The sequence below is a fragment of the Drosophila yakuba genome, chromosome 3R, assembly GCF_016746365.2.
Source record: "Drosophila yakuba strain Tai18E2 chromosome 3R, Prin_Dyak_Tai18E2_2.1, whole genome shotgun sequence".
Taxonomy (NCBI): Eukaryota; Metazoa; Arthropoda; class Insecta; order Diptera; family Drosophilidae; genus Drosophila; species Drosophila yakuba.
In genome coordinates this window covers 1,303,032-1,318,147 of record NC_052530.2, presented here as the reverse complement: position 1 = coordinate 1,318,147, position 15,116 = coordinate 1,303,032, and the positions used below count along the sequence as shown (strand labels likewise).

The following is a 15,116-nucleotide window of genomic DNA, read 5'->3' as shown; positions in this document are numbered from 1 at the left end:
AGATGGCACTTCAATGTCGCAAACTTAGCTCGCTTTGCTCCAGATTCCTCATTCCCAGAATGATGTGTAGGCCTGTCAAAAGCGAAAACCTGCAACTCAGCTGTAGATCGCGTCTGTTCTTGATCTCGGCAGTGTACGCAATTCTTTGTAATCGGCGATCAAAGTTGGCCAGATGTCCCAAAACCACAGACACAGCAATCCTCTCGGTATCCAAGCCCTTTTACTTGCAAACGAGTGACGTCACCAAGCGACTAGCATGTTGTTGCCGGGGCGACTGTTCAGTAACTGTAAAAAAATGGCGGCTGGCGTCTCTGCATTTGCGTTGCGTTATTGAAATTACTGTTTAAATTCCGGCCACGTCACACAGGCATAGAACACTTCTTAAAGCCATTGGGACGCACTTGTTTCCAGCGATTTAGTTAGTGCCAATATTAAAGCACTGCGTTCTAGTGGTTTTTCAACCAAAATAATGTCAACTGTAGAACACCATTGAGTAGCGTCGGCGCCTGGAATGTCGGCGTTAAATTTTGGCAATGTGACGACGCCATATTGTGCCGGTTCTTGTACAGACGCTTGCAGTGTTTTCGCCAATTCCAGGAAACTTTGGTTTTGGTGCTCCATCAAGATGCGCAGTTGGTCTTCCATGGTTTGTAGACGAAAGCACTATCCCACTTCTGATGACGGAGCGTAGTTATTTCTTTAGTTATTGATTGTGTAGCGAGTCCTTGTTGTTTCTCCTTTTTTAATTACTGCCGCTCCGTGTGTGCTTTTCTTATTCTTCTTCTCGATATAACACGCACGGGCACTCTACCCGCAGGGCCACACTCGATCTTAGTGTTACCAAGTTCTCACATTCTACTACAAGCCGTACTATCGATAATTCTCGTAAGCAGTTGAGTACCCATAGGGCGCCCATTTCAAAATAACATTCCCTTCTCCGACATATCGTGCGCCGACAAATTGTAGATTAAGCAAAAGCGTAACACAGAAAAAAGTACACAAAGTAAAGATAGTCCATCTAAATATATATATATTTATTTATATCTGTATGGTGGTTGTATGCTTCCCTGCGACTCGCTTTACTTGAATCGCGCCCTGGTTTTGAAAGTTGTTATTGTTATTTTGTTTTCTTCTGTAATTTGTAAGAACTGCATACATAGGTCAACTGTATTTTTTCTTTACTAATCTTAATAACACCAAACACCAACCGCACCACGATGAAGTTAAGGGTATGTTGCACTCCTAGGATCTCGACTTTGTGGTCGATTACTTCCCCGGTGTTGATCACATTGGCTGCATTGTCAGAGGCCTTGGACTCCTTGCCGCCCATCTTGAGACTTCTTGTATATTGCTTTGAAATGCCGTTCTTCCTTTACAAGGTGCCCTCTAGACATCCTGCTTTTTGGTTTCAGTTTTTTACAGGATTGTAGCGAAGATGTATGTATGTCCTCTTTGGGTTCTCTGGACTTTTTGACTATGAAATTGCAAATTTTTACTTTGTCTTTTCCCAGTGAATGACTCCTTTAGGATGTCGATAGCATCGCTTACCTAAAAGGTCTCCTCCTGAGACTGTCCCCTCCTAAGACTGCCCTCTCTCTAGACTGCCCTCTCCCGAGACTGACTTTACTTCAAATAAATCGCTATTTCTCTTATTTTGGGAGTCAATGCCTTTTTTTTTTTTTGCGCGAGTTACCGACCCATCGGTACTATACACCACCCCGCCCCCTAAACCACCTCGCCTACACAAATAGAAGACATCGAACCGGGAAGCTTTGCGATACAAAGTTGCAACATAAACATCAACGGCGAGTCAGCCTCCGTCATCCGCCCAGAAAGCTGACACCACATTCTTTTCGCTCAGACAGGGCAACGCATACGATTCCATATACATACTTATAAACATACTTATACTTTCTGCTGTGTCAGATACTCTATTTCTAAGAACTTTAACATTGTAACACATACATACATATTCACTATTAGCTTATTTAAGACTAAGAAAAAATGCGACAGGCAGTCGATGTTGAGCACCAAGCACTTGTGGACATATCTATATTAAATCTCGCAAATAAATCACTGATTGAACTCCTCTCGCAACAAATTACTGATTGAATCCCTCGGAGATAGCCGTGACTTCGTTCTGGACATCACAACCTCTCTTCCGCATTACAATACCTCACGAAGCTCCCCGGAGGTAACTCGCGCGAGTCCCACGGCCACACCTCCCGCCCAACCGAGCGAGGGACGCTGCCGTGTATCGTACGGCTCGAATCGCGGGAAAATAGACGCGATATAGAAGACAGTAAATCTGTAAATATTTAATATTAAATACGAGGAAATATATGTATAAGTAATTAATGTTGTGGTGGCAGGGGGGATCCCTCGCTGCAGTCACAGATTTTATGTTGAGAGGAACTTTCCTCTTTTAACTGCCAGCCTTGTGGTCTGGCAGAGTAATTAATACAAATATATTTTACGACGTTCAGTCGGAGTAATAAGGTTGACGAGCAGCCGCTCTTTATTAATGTCAAAAATAAACTGAACTTAAAACTGAATCTTACAGCCAACAAAAGACTCGCAGCGGCCACGCAAATATGCTGTGTTTGCCGGCTGCGCACGGGTTTCCGGCCCGATGCTAGGTCAGCACTTTAACGTTATGATATTATGTTTCGTGCACTGAGCCAACTGGTCTAGCTCGTTGGCTCGTGTTAACTACTCCCTCTTCAAGATTGCGGCCGTCCTCGGTTGGTCCTAATTCGGCGATCATCTCGTTTAACTGGATTGCAGATCTCCGCGCTCCGATGTACCGTAGACAGGTGATGCCGATACAAACCAATGCACAACAAATCGCTGCTGCGACAAATATTATGCGATGAGAATGATCAGAATCAATTTCTCTCCCGAACTCTTTGATGAACTCCAAGTTACGATCATTTAGCTGGTGAAGGAAGGGGAGGCTCAGAATATCTCTGTTGGCGGTAATATTCAATGATGGGGAATTCGCTACCCCTGGAGCTCTTGTTTGGGCCTTGTCATGATTTACAAAGGTGGTGTCGTTTATCACGACGCGATCGTTGAAGGTGATGAGATGTGTGCCGCGTAGGTAGACTTCTGTTTCGTTGTCTACCGTGACCTTGGCTGGCCGGTCATTGATGATGATGATACCCTCATCCACGCGGATGAGCGGGTGTAGGTCGCTTGGTTGCGACTCGCAATGCGCTAGGACGCCTGCGTGTAGTTCCCTGGCGCATGAGCTTTCCGTTGATAGGGCGCGTCTTGGGCACTCTTAATTTTGTCAGCAATCCGTTTTTGTGTGTCGTCCGTGCATTCTTGTATTGCGTCGACTGGCCTCTTATCGATGACCGAATGGATTGTTTTGTTATATTTGGTCGTGGCTAACAAGATTATCTCCACGGTATCGCTCATGCCCTTGTCAATTTTTAGGCACCTGGCAGGCTCTAGTAGGGTGCTGTGAAAACGTTCCACTTGCCCGTTTGAGACACTGTGAAGGGGCGGCGCATTCGTGATGCTGACGCCAAAATGGTTGTCTAGCATGGCCGTGATCGTGTGCGATTTTAACGATGGCTCGTTATCGCAGTAAATCACTTTGGCCTTTGGGAAGAAATTCATGACCTGTAACAAGGCCGGTTTCAAGTCCTCAATTGTTCTTGACGGTACATGCTGTACGACGGCGAATTTCGAAAACTTGTCGATGCAAGTGAGAAAATATTTTTTGTCTGTTGAGAAAATGTCTATGTGTAGCATTTCTCCTACATGAGAGAGAAACGGAGACTCGCCAATCTCTTGCTTCCTAGGATGCCTATCATATTTAGCTTTAGCGCATGTTTTGCAGTTTTGGACAATTTGATTGGCCAGTTTGGCCATTTTTGGGAAGTAGTATTCTGTGAGAACCTGCTTCACATTTTCTTGGCCCGATTGGTGGGCCCTATTGTATTCTGCCAATATGATTTCCCTATGGTGTGAGTGAGGGAAATCTCACTGTGAATGGTCGCACCACATGATTCTGCGTCCTGTTCTTCAATGGCATTTATTTGCTGCCTAGACAGGGCATCAGCAACCAAATTCTCTTTTCCCGGTTTATAGACTACCTTCGCACCCGTTTCCTCGATGCGACCCTTCCACCTTTTAATTTTCGCGTTAGGGTTAGAGTCTGATACCGAGAATGACAATGGTTGATGGTCGGTGAAGATAGTTATATCTTTCACCGCATATAAATAGTGTCTCAGTTTGGCCAAAGCCCAAACGATGGCTAATAATTCCCTTTCATTTGTGGCGTAGTTCATTTCCCTGTCCTTTAATGTCCTAGAGATCATTATAATAGGACGGTTCTCCTGTGAAAGCACTGCTCCAATACCGTAGGCTAAAGCATCCGTCGTTAGATGGAATGGCTTCTTGTAATCCGGGTATCGGAGCATAACATCTTCGGATGCTAAAATGTTGCGCAGTTTTTTCGAAAGAATTTTTTTGCTCCTCATTGAATTGTACTTGGATGTGTCGCGATCTGTGTCTGCTTACACTTCCGTTTTCGCCCTTTAAGATGTCCGAAATAGGCCTTGCTATGGCTGCAAAGTCCTTAATGAGGCATCTGTAATAGCTCGCGAGACCTAGAAATGATCTAACCTCAAATACTGTTTTTGGTTCAGGGAACTGCTTTATGGCCCTGACCTTTTCTGGGTCGGTGGTAGTGCCATCACTGGTGACTATAAAGCCAAGAAAGTTTACGCTTTTTTTAAAAAAACTTGACTTTTTCACTGAGACTCTCATATTTGCATCGCTTATGGTTTTTAAAACCCAATCCACGTGCTTGACATGAGCATTCTCGTTTTCTGAGAAGATTATTACATCGTCCACGTAGACATAGCAAGTCTTGCCGAGATGCTCTCTGAGAATGTCATCAATGGCTCTCTGGAAGATGCTGGCAGCATTTCTCAAGCCAAAGGGAAGCCTCTTGAATTCGTACTTCCCTCCGCTTACGGAGAAGGAAGTTTTTTCGCGGTCATTTTCCGCTAAGATGATCTGGTGATACCCGGACTTGAGGTCCAGTGTCGTGAAGAATTTGGCCTTGCCCAAGTTGCCCAGTATCGTGGAGATATCTGGCATAGGGTATTTGTCTGAGATAGTTCTTTCGTTTAGCTTACGAAAGTCTATGACTAATCGTCTATTTTGATTGCCGGCCTCGTCGGTTCCTTTTTTATCAACCACCCATATTGGGTTGTTATAAGGAGACACCGACTTTTGAATTATACCATTTTTAAGCAGGTCTTGGATTTCGTTGTTGACGAAATCTGCTGCCCCCATGGGGTATGGATATAATTTAGCGTAAATGGGCTCTTCGCTAGTAGTCCTAATCGTGGCCACTACCGATGTGTTATATGGCAGGGCCTCGTTGGGATCTGCGAAGGCGTTTTTTTGGCTCCTTATCATCCCTAGAAATGCCTTCTTCACCAAAGGTGGTGCATCTGCGCACTCCACGTTAGTGAAGTTGACGTCAGTGCATTTATGGAATGAAATCTTCTCAACTTCCTGACCCCATTTGAGTTGGGCGGAAGCGAGGCAAAGTGATGCACCGGCCTGTGTTAACAGATCGGCCCCCATTATACCGTCGAATATTGTAAAATCTGGTAGAATGAAAAAAGTCGCTTTCAAATTAAAAATCGAGACGAAGCACTTTTTTTGTAACGATGGTGGTGCCGTGAATCGAATGAATTTCGAAAGGAGAGTCCACCGGGCGGACACCCTTTAGCTCTTTGCGAGGCAGGATGAAATTTTTTGACGCGCCGGTGTCTAAAAGGAATTTCATTGGTACCCCTGCTACTCTTCGTCTGATGACGGGTAACAGGGATTTTCCCCTAAAAAAATTTAGGTAGTCAGAATCATACCCGGTAATGGCATCGTCGTCTATTTTCGATTCCGCTTTGGAGGCGGCGGCGGCATACGCTCCTGTCTTTTCTTCCGCATTCTGCGTAATGAAGTTAACTTTTTGTTGTTTCCTCACGGCGCCTGTGCGTTCGGAGGTGGCTAGTCTTCTGTTCCGGTAGGCATTTGCCTGGGTCGGCTGCATCAATTTAGAAACTGAGGGATCGACCTCCATAGGCTCTGGTGGGCCGTCGTCTTTGTAATTTTTGGTACTTTGCGGGTCGGCGTGAACCTGTGTCTTATGCTGCCTATTAAAATACGGGGTTTTGGTATTACTAGGCTGTGGGTCATGGCGGTCGTACTTGTCAAGTTGACGACCCTGCGCTTTTGCAGTAGGTTTGCGACAAAGGTCTTCTTGACTTCTTGCAAAACTAGCCGATTTATAATGGCATCGAAATTCAGTACAGTGCCAAACGAGGATAAGACGTTATTGGCCGCGCCCCTAATTTTGTTCCTAATAATTGTCACCGCCTCGTAATGGCGAGAGGTGCCGTTGTAATCTTTAAATATGCGATACGCAGCAACCGCCGCTTGTCGCCACGGAACATATGATTCCTGTGACCCCGAGAATTCAGACAAATATTTAACGGCGTCTTAAGTCATGTTACATGGTACACCACTAGTTATGTCTATGGGTTCGTAAGCTCTAATTGCGGGGGCCACTGCTGAGGTGGGCGCGACCTGTGTTGCTGCCAACTGGCTGGCCAGCTCCTGAATTTTCTGACGCATTTCATTTTGTGCGAGTTCGTTTTTGGCAGCCTCGTCCGCCAAAGTATTGGCCACCACTGCCTGTATTACAGCTCTGAGTTGTTCTGGGTCTATCGCCATTGCAGGGGAATTCGCGGTTGTACGTCTTAGAGGGGAAGGTTGATTTTCACAATCGGACTCTGAGTCCGTGGAGTATGGTGTACTATTCCTATACTGTGAGAAACTGGGCTGCATGAGCAGTCCAATTCGCTTAGGTATGAAAAAGCTGTCCGTGTGGGCAGCAGTTGACCAAAGCCAAACAAACAACAACTAAAGACAAAGGCTGCAGCGTCGAATGTCGCGCTTGAATCGAATGGAAACACAAAACAACAACAATAAGTGAAAAGCGAACGTATGCGCTGTTATGAAAAACAATTATATGATTTCTGTTTTCATTTACATTGATGCGAGACCATGTTTTAGCGTATCTGCCGGATTAATAATTCTTTTATTATTATATATTTTTTTTTAAATATTCACAGACTTAAAATGCGTTTAACATCGGTTTCCACTCACATAATTTGTTGTTTTTGGTGTGTGTGTTATTTTGTCACTAATTCCCTTCACTTTTCCTGCGCCGCTGTCTTTTGCTTTGCCGCAAAATTTAGTAGCTGTGTGGGCGGTGTTGGTGATGGTGGTGGTTTTTACCACTGGCTGGGCGCCAGTAATTAATGTTGGGGGTGGCAGGGGGGATCCCTCGCTGCAGTCACAGATTTTATGTTGAGAGGAACTTTCCTCTTTTAACTGCCAGCCTTGTGATCTGGCAGAGTAATTAATACAAATATATTTTACGACGTTCAGTCGGAGTAATAAGGTTGACGAGCAGCCGCTCTTTATTAATGTCAAAAATAAACTGAACTTAAAATTGAATCTTACAGCTAACAAAAGACTCGCAGCGACCACGCAAATATGCTGTGTTTGCCGGCTGCGCACGGGTTTCTGGCCCGATGCTGGGTCAGCACTTTAACGTTCTGATATTATGTTTCGTGCACTGAGCCAACTGGTCTAGCTCGTTGGCTCGTGTTAACTTATATAGTAGTAAGATCTAAGAATTCGTTATGTATGTTAGTATTGATCGCTTTAAAAAAGGCAGAAAGTCAGAATTAGAGATAATAGGATACAATCTATTATAGTCAGAACATAATACTCTGTAGGGATCATGCATCTCATGATTAGATCTACAATGATTTAAAATTAGAGGTACGTAATTTCTAGTAAATCTGCTCGGAACAGTGAAGTTTAGCTGACTTCTACGGTTAGCTAAGGAGGGTAAGTTAATTACCATTAATCTACTTGAATAGGGAGGTAATCTAAGGTTTGCATCCCAATTAAGGCGCCGTAAGGCAAAAAGTAAGAAGTTCTTTTGAACCGATTCGATGCGGTCCGAGTAAACTTCATATTGTGGACTCCAAACAGGTGATCCATACTCGAGGATCGGACGGACTAGAGAAATAAATAAGGTTTTGGTCCGTTTTATAAAACCAAGCACACCTCTGGCCTTATTGACAATAGACGAAATATGGTCTGAAAATTTAAGTTTAGGGTCCAGAAGAACACCAAGATCATCAACATGTGTTATTCTGCAAATGAGGAGTGATAACGTTTTCAAAAGGCTTAGGGATAGCAGACAATTTGGAAATTCCTCTGTAATTGCTTGCATCCGATTTGCTATCTTTTTTATGTAGAGGGATCACAAAGGACTCCTTCGATATTTGGGGGAACTGTGTAGATTCCAGAGATAAGATAAACAGTTATAGTAGAGGCTTGCACAAGGCTTCCGCACAGAATCTAAGGACACAGTTAGGAATTCCGTCGGGACGTGGCGAATAGACAGGCTTAACTCGCTGAAGATCATAAAGCAGTGAGCTTTCGTTTAAAGTGGGACAGAATATTAAATTTGACTTTGATATCGCGTAAGAGTAAGGCCGTAGAATATGTGGTTTGAAAAAACTTGGCAAATAGATCGGCTATTGCCTGATCCGATGTTACCGAAGTATTTTCAAAAAATAGCGAGGAAGGGTAACTGGTTGTTTTGCGCTTAGTGTTAACGAAATTATAAAACTGTTTGGGATCCTGTGCGAACTGGAACTTACAACGGTTTAAATAATTCTTATAACACTGAGCGTTAAGCACGGTAAAATTTAACCGAGCACTTACATATTTAGAAAATATAGATTGAGAACCGGTATTTTTAAATTTTATATAAAGTCTGGACTTAACATTTGTTAGATGTGTCAACTCTTTATTAAACCAAGGAGGTTTGTTAGAGGTAGACGGATAGTACATCGGAACACAAGAGTTGAAAAATGATATGGCATCGGCCATTATGCTGCAAGAATATAGATCGGACCAATTAAAGCCAGATATAAAAAGATTTAGCCTCCGAAAGTTTGCCTTACGAAAACAATGAATTCGTTTGGTTGACTTATCTGGCCTCTCTTTTATTACGGTACCTGTGTCGATTGTCACCTCGAAAGTTGGATGGTATGGATCTTCTGGTTGACTAAGAGGTGCTACTCTAGTCAGAAACACACTTTCAGGACTTGTAACAAAACATAGATCCAATAAACGACCAAGAGAATTTCGAATATAATTAACTTGCGACAACAATATGTCAAGCAAGCCGTCAATAAAGTCATGCTGTGCTATAGGCAGTTGGCAACTAGTTGGTCCCTATCGGCCAGTCTGTTTGAAACGGATTGGATAGCGGACAAATGGTAAATATATTCAGGAAATTCAGAAGACGGCGGAATGTACGAGCACGTAATATAAACATAGCTATCAGAAAATGACAGCTTTACGCATAAGAATTCTAAGTTACGGAACTCATCAAAAAGTACCTCCTCTGACGTGGGGGTAGACCTAGCAGCAATTAGGACTCCCCCTCCCCGCCTGGAGGGACGATCATGCCTATATACTGTGTACATACCTGGGAAAACTTCGGAGTTATGTATCTCCGGTTTTAACCAAGTCTCTGTAAACACAATAATATGGGATGCAAAGGAAAGGCTATTAGAATACAAATTAGTTAGCACCGAATCTTTTTTAGCTGCCGATCTAAGCAACATTTGAGGGTTTGCTGCGATCGTCAACTGATCAGCTGTGGAGTCCTGTTGATCACTTGCCGAAGGTTGCGGGGCATTCCCCTTAGGCAGCCTCCCACCAGCGGCTTTCTTGCGCTTTGGAGATTCTTCTAATAATTTGAGGATATTAAATTGTGAATCAAGCGCAAAAAGAAGATCATCAGCTCGACGAAAACTATCTCTAGCCACGCCAAAACTGCTGATCAGTCCTTTCAAGCCACCTTTAGTTTGGCGCATAAAAAGCTGCATTTCATTCGCAACTCCTAGGCGAGTATCACAACAGTATTTTAGATTAGGGCCTTTAGCTAGGTCATCACTTGTTCGGCCGTTAAAACCAGCGCACTTAGTGTGCACCATTCTATCACATAGCCAACAGGTCATTTTCGACTGCTCAGGCTTTATTACCTGACGGCATTTGTTATGGAAGCAGACAACATTGGTTTCCATGTTTAATTGGGTTTTGACCACTGTACCAAAAGACAAAATCAGAAAATGTACCGCAAGAGCGCAGTCTGCACTTTAGGATTTTGTGTGGGAGAGCGAAAGACCGGGTGCACCGTGCAGTTAAGTACAAAAACAACACCAGACAGCACAACGGACAACGCACGAAAGAGAGAGTAAACAAAACGCAAAGACAGAAAGAGAACTGATTGAATTCATTTATTAAAATAATGCACTTATCACAAAAGATTCACTCGCGAGGCGAACGGAACTTTAACTAGTACGGATTACGAAATTGAATTATTAAAGAATTTGTTAAATTCCACCGCTGGATTTAGCAAAACAAAAATAAATTCGGAGCGCAGAAAAAAAAAACACGACCCTTCGCTTTGAAGCTTGAAGAGATCTTACTAATGACCTTTGCAATTATTGGAGTAAAATTTCCATGTGAACGATTGCGGCCGCTGGGCATAGTTCTATGATCTTACAACAAGGGTTTACGTAACAATATTTATCTGCCTGTATCTCAGTAGCTGTTCAACTTTTAGATTTCCTAAATTCTTGGCTTATGCCTTGAATGGCTAGTCATTTTGAAAGCTTTTGAAGTAATCAATATAGATTGTTTTTTCTTATCTTTATAATAAAAGTTGTTGCTATTGCTTTTATCTTGATTATTATTGTCTTTGCCTCTGTTTAAGTAGTAGTCCTTGAAACGGCTATTATTTTCATTGTTGGAAGTACATTTTTCTTGGAAAATGATTTAATTGATATATGTATATGTATGTGATCCACCATAATGTTGCATGAGTAAAGACTAGACTTATTAAAATATTTTGGATCTGGACAGACACATACTTTCAGAACTTGTTACAAAGCAAAGGTCCAGTAATCGACCAAGAGAATTACAAATATCATTAATTTGCGACAACGATATGCAAGTCGTCGATAAAGTCAATATGACTAATGTTAAAACAATGTTAAAACAAATGAATAAAAAACGATCAATTTTATGAATTATCGGTATGATTCGAAAATAAAAGAAAGAATATGATGTGATTATATGTGGTGGGCGTGAACGTCCTGAAACCATTTTCAAAAGTATAGGCAGGAAAGTTTTGGGCAGTATAACAACGCAGCTTCGATTCTGTCATAAAAAAGGACATGTAAGCCAATATCTATTACATATGCTAACACCCATATCGATAAGTTCGACACAAGGCATTCCCATATTTGATAAAAAGTAAAAAAAAAAAAAAAAATATATACTATACATCGACTCTACTATAGAAGCTAGCAAGTTGAGATTAAGCTGCAAGCTTCTATCGGTATACCACCCGAAACTGTCACGTCCACATTTTTGAAACATTTTTTAATCTATTTTCATTTTATTATTGTTTTTCTCAATTTCTTTCGAAATGCCAGAAATATGTTAAAAATTCTCGTTCGCAATTTCATTAGCCGATTAACTGGTATCTGTTAGTCGTGGATCTCGATTACAGCGTTCTTTCTTGGTGAAGTGTGGGCGTGGCACAGCTTTGGGGGATTTGTATGCGTAGGAGTTACTAGAATCTGCATGATTGATTACTAGCATTTAATGTTCTCGGGATATCGGGAATCGGACAGATCCCGATCAGCCAATAGCGCTTTCTCCGACCAGTTAGATAGTTTCTAACAATTCTAAAATACGGTAAATTTATTGACACATGGCAAAGCAGCCCACCTTTTTTGTTTTTTTTTTTCATTTATGGTGCGTTTAAACTAGTAATTTCTTTAAGATGCCATAGATTTATGTTTTGATTTAAAAATGTTCAGGTACTTGTTATTTCAAAAAAATAAGAGAGAACGTTGTAGTCGAATTCCCCGACTATTTGATACCCGTTACTCAGCTAGTGCAAGTGCGACAGCACTGTCAGCACTAACAGTTTTTGGCGGTTGGTGGGCGTTAGTGGGCGTGGCAAAAAGTTTTTCTGAAGATCGATAGAAAGTTACATTACTACCAAAAAAATGAAAATATATTAAAATACTTTTCAAAAGTGTGGGCGTGGCAAACATTTTTTTTGCAAATCGAAAGAAATTTACAAGACTTATACAAAAATGGAAAAATATCAAAACATTTTTCAAAAGCGAAGGCGTTGCAGTTTTTGGGCGGTCTGTGGGCGTTAGAATTGGCGTGGCAACATGAATCGACAAACTTGCGCTGCTTCTATGTCTCTGGAGTTTTTTTAGTTTTTTGTAGTTCCTGAGATCTCGACGTTCATACGGACGGACATGGCCAGATCGACTCGGCTATTGATCCTGATCAAGAATATATATAGTAACATATCAATTCTACACCCACAACTCCCCAACCACACACACTATTGTAAACAATCACACATACACGTTAATGACTAAGTACGAAATGTAATGTAAAGTACACTCACACACACACATTAATGTCTAAGTACAATCACACACACACATTAATGTCTAAGTACGAAATGTAATCATAGATCGAGAGCCCTTCGATTAAGCGTATCTGTTATTTACGCACAGCGTCATATTCCAAAGTCTAGACTCTGTGGCAAGCCACCGTCCCCTAAACATTCGATCACTTGGCGAGCAAACTGAAATAACAAAAACTTCCGCCCACGCAATCGTCTCAGGATTCTCCAATTACTCCTATTTTTCGGGAGCTTCTCTCTTCACGAGAGAATAAACATTTATAACATAATTCTCTTAAACTTCACTCGTAAACTATCCCAATCTGCCTATATAAACGCAAACATGTCTCCGTGCAATAGTTAGCACCGAATCTTTTTTAGCTGCCGATCTAAGCAACATTTGAGGGTTTGTTGCGATCGTCAACTGATCAGCTGTGGAGTCCTGTTGATCACTTGCCGAAGGTTGCGGGGCATTCCCCTTAGGCAGCCTACCACCAGCGGCTTTCTTGCGCTTTGGAGATTCTTCTAATAATTTGAGGATATTAAATTGTGAATCAAGCGCAGAAAGAAGATCATCAGCTCGACGAAAACTATCTCTAGCCACGCCAAAACTGCTGATCAGTCCTTTCAAGCCACCTTTAGTTTGGCGCATAAAAAGCTGCATTTCATTCGCAACTCCTAGGCGAGTATCACAACAGTATTTTAGATTAGGGCCTTTAGCTAGGTCATCACTTGTTCGGCCGTTAAAACCAGCGCACTTAGTGTGCACCATTCTATCACATAGCCAACAGGTCATTTTCGACTGCTCAGGCTTTATTACCTGACGGCATTTGTTATGGAAGCAGACAACATTGGTTTCCATGTTTAATTGGGTTTTGACCACTGTACCAAAAGACAAAATCAGAAAATGTACCGCAAGAGCGCAGTCTGCACTTTAGGATTTTGTGTGGGAGAGCGAGAGAGCGGGTGCACCGTGCAGTTAAGTACAAAAACAACACCAGACAGCACAACGGACAACGCACGAAAGAGAGAGTAAACAAAACGTAAAGACAGAAAGAGAACTGATTGAATTCATTTATTAAAATAATGCACTTATCACAAAAGATTCACTCGCGAGGCGAACGGAACTTTAACTAGTACGGATTACGAAATTGAATTATTAAAGAATTTGTTAAATTCCACCGCTGGATTTAGCAAAACAAAAATTAATTCGGAGCGCAGAAAAAAAAACACGACCCTTCGCTTTGAAGCTTGAAGAGATCTTACTAATGACCTTTGCCAATTATTGGAGTAAAATTTCCAGGCGAACGATTGCGGCCGCTGGGCATAGTTCTATGATCTTACAACAAGGGTTTTGGGCAGTACAACAACGCAGCTTCGCTTCTGTCATAAAAAAGGACATGTTAGCCAATATCTATTACATATGCTAACACCCATATCGAATAAACATTTATAACATAATTCTCTTAAACTTCGCTGTTAAACTATCCCAATCTGCCTATATAAACGCAAACATGTCTCCATGCAATAGTTCAGTACTGAGTACACTATCAATTGCGATAGCTTTGCTAAGCCCACTTAATCTAAAGGTTCTAGTTCTTCCTTTATTAGAATTAATAAAAACGTTTAATAATACATAAAAAACCAACCGTGTTCTTTTTTTATTAAACTCTCGGTCTGAATTCGTAAATATATTTTGTATATGGTCGGAAACGCATCATTCTGCCTGTTACATACTTTGCAACGAATTTAGAAGGGAATACTAAATTTACTCTACGAATAACGGTTATAATTATATAATGGTTATAATGTCGGGTGTCGCCTAAATATTTGAAATCACCTCAGCTTTCGTTAACTATGCAGAGAGCATCTTGGCTCTACACTCTGGAATTAAGTGCAGTGCGCTCTGGAATTAAGTTAACACTAGCATTCGTAACCTTTGCATGCGCGCATCAATGCCTACTTTCGCTAAATCAGAAAAAACAAAATCGTTTGAAATGAATACAAAGAAATCGTATTTTCGTTTCTCAAAAATAGCTTATTAGCTCAACATTTGGTGACCGCGACTTGATAGGTTCATAAACATTAATACAAAACTGTTTAGAGCTCAAAATTTCATTATATCGCTGTTGTTGTTGAGTGCGTTGTCGAACAACAATTCGTCTGCAATATTTATAAAAGATTATAGGCAGTGATCATTTATTATTATTATTATATTATTTATTATCTACCGCTTTTTTTATTGTTGTTGCCATGGCTGCTGAAAACTCTGGAAACGTTACCGCCGCCGCAAAGCGTACGACGGCTGGAACTTTTATAAAGTGGATCGCTTAGCGGACTCCTTGTCAAGCTCTACGCTAACTTTATTTGACGATTTTTTACTGCATGTGAGGATGAAGCCTAACTCCTCGATCGAAATCACTGCTGTCATTGCCTCCAATATCATTGAAAGTGAGCCGTGCCTAAACATTGACATTTATAGCTG

The 15,116-nt window shown here is 41.6% G+C and overlaps 1 protein-coding gene across 10 annotated transcripts in view; it reads left to right on the top strand.

The window, feature by feature from the left end:
- The window catches only part of LOC26535787 (dnaJ homolog subfamily C member 16), a 386,807-nt gene that overhangs the window by 130,373 nt on the left and 241,318 nt on the right, over window positions 1-15,116 (top strand). The window lies entirely within an intron of this gene.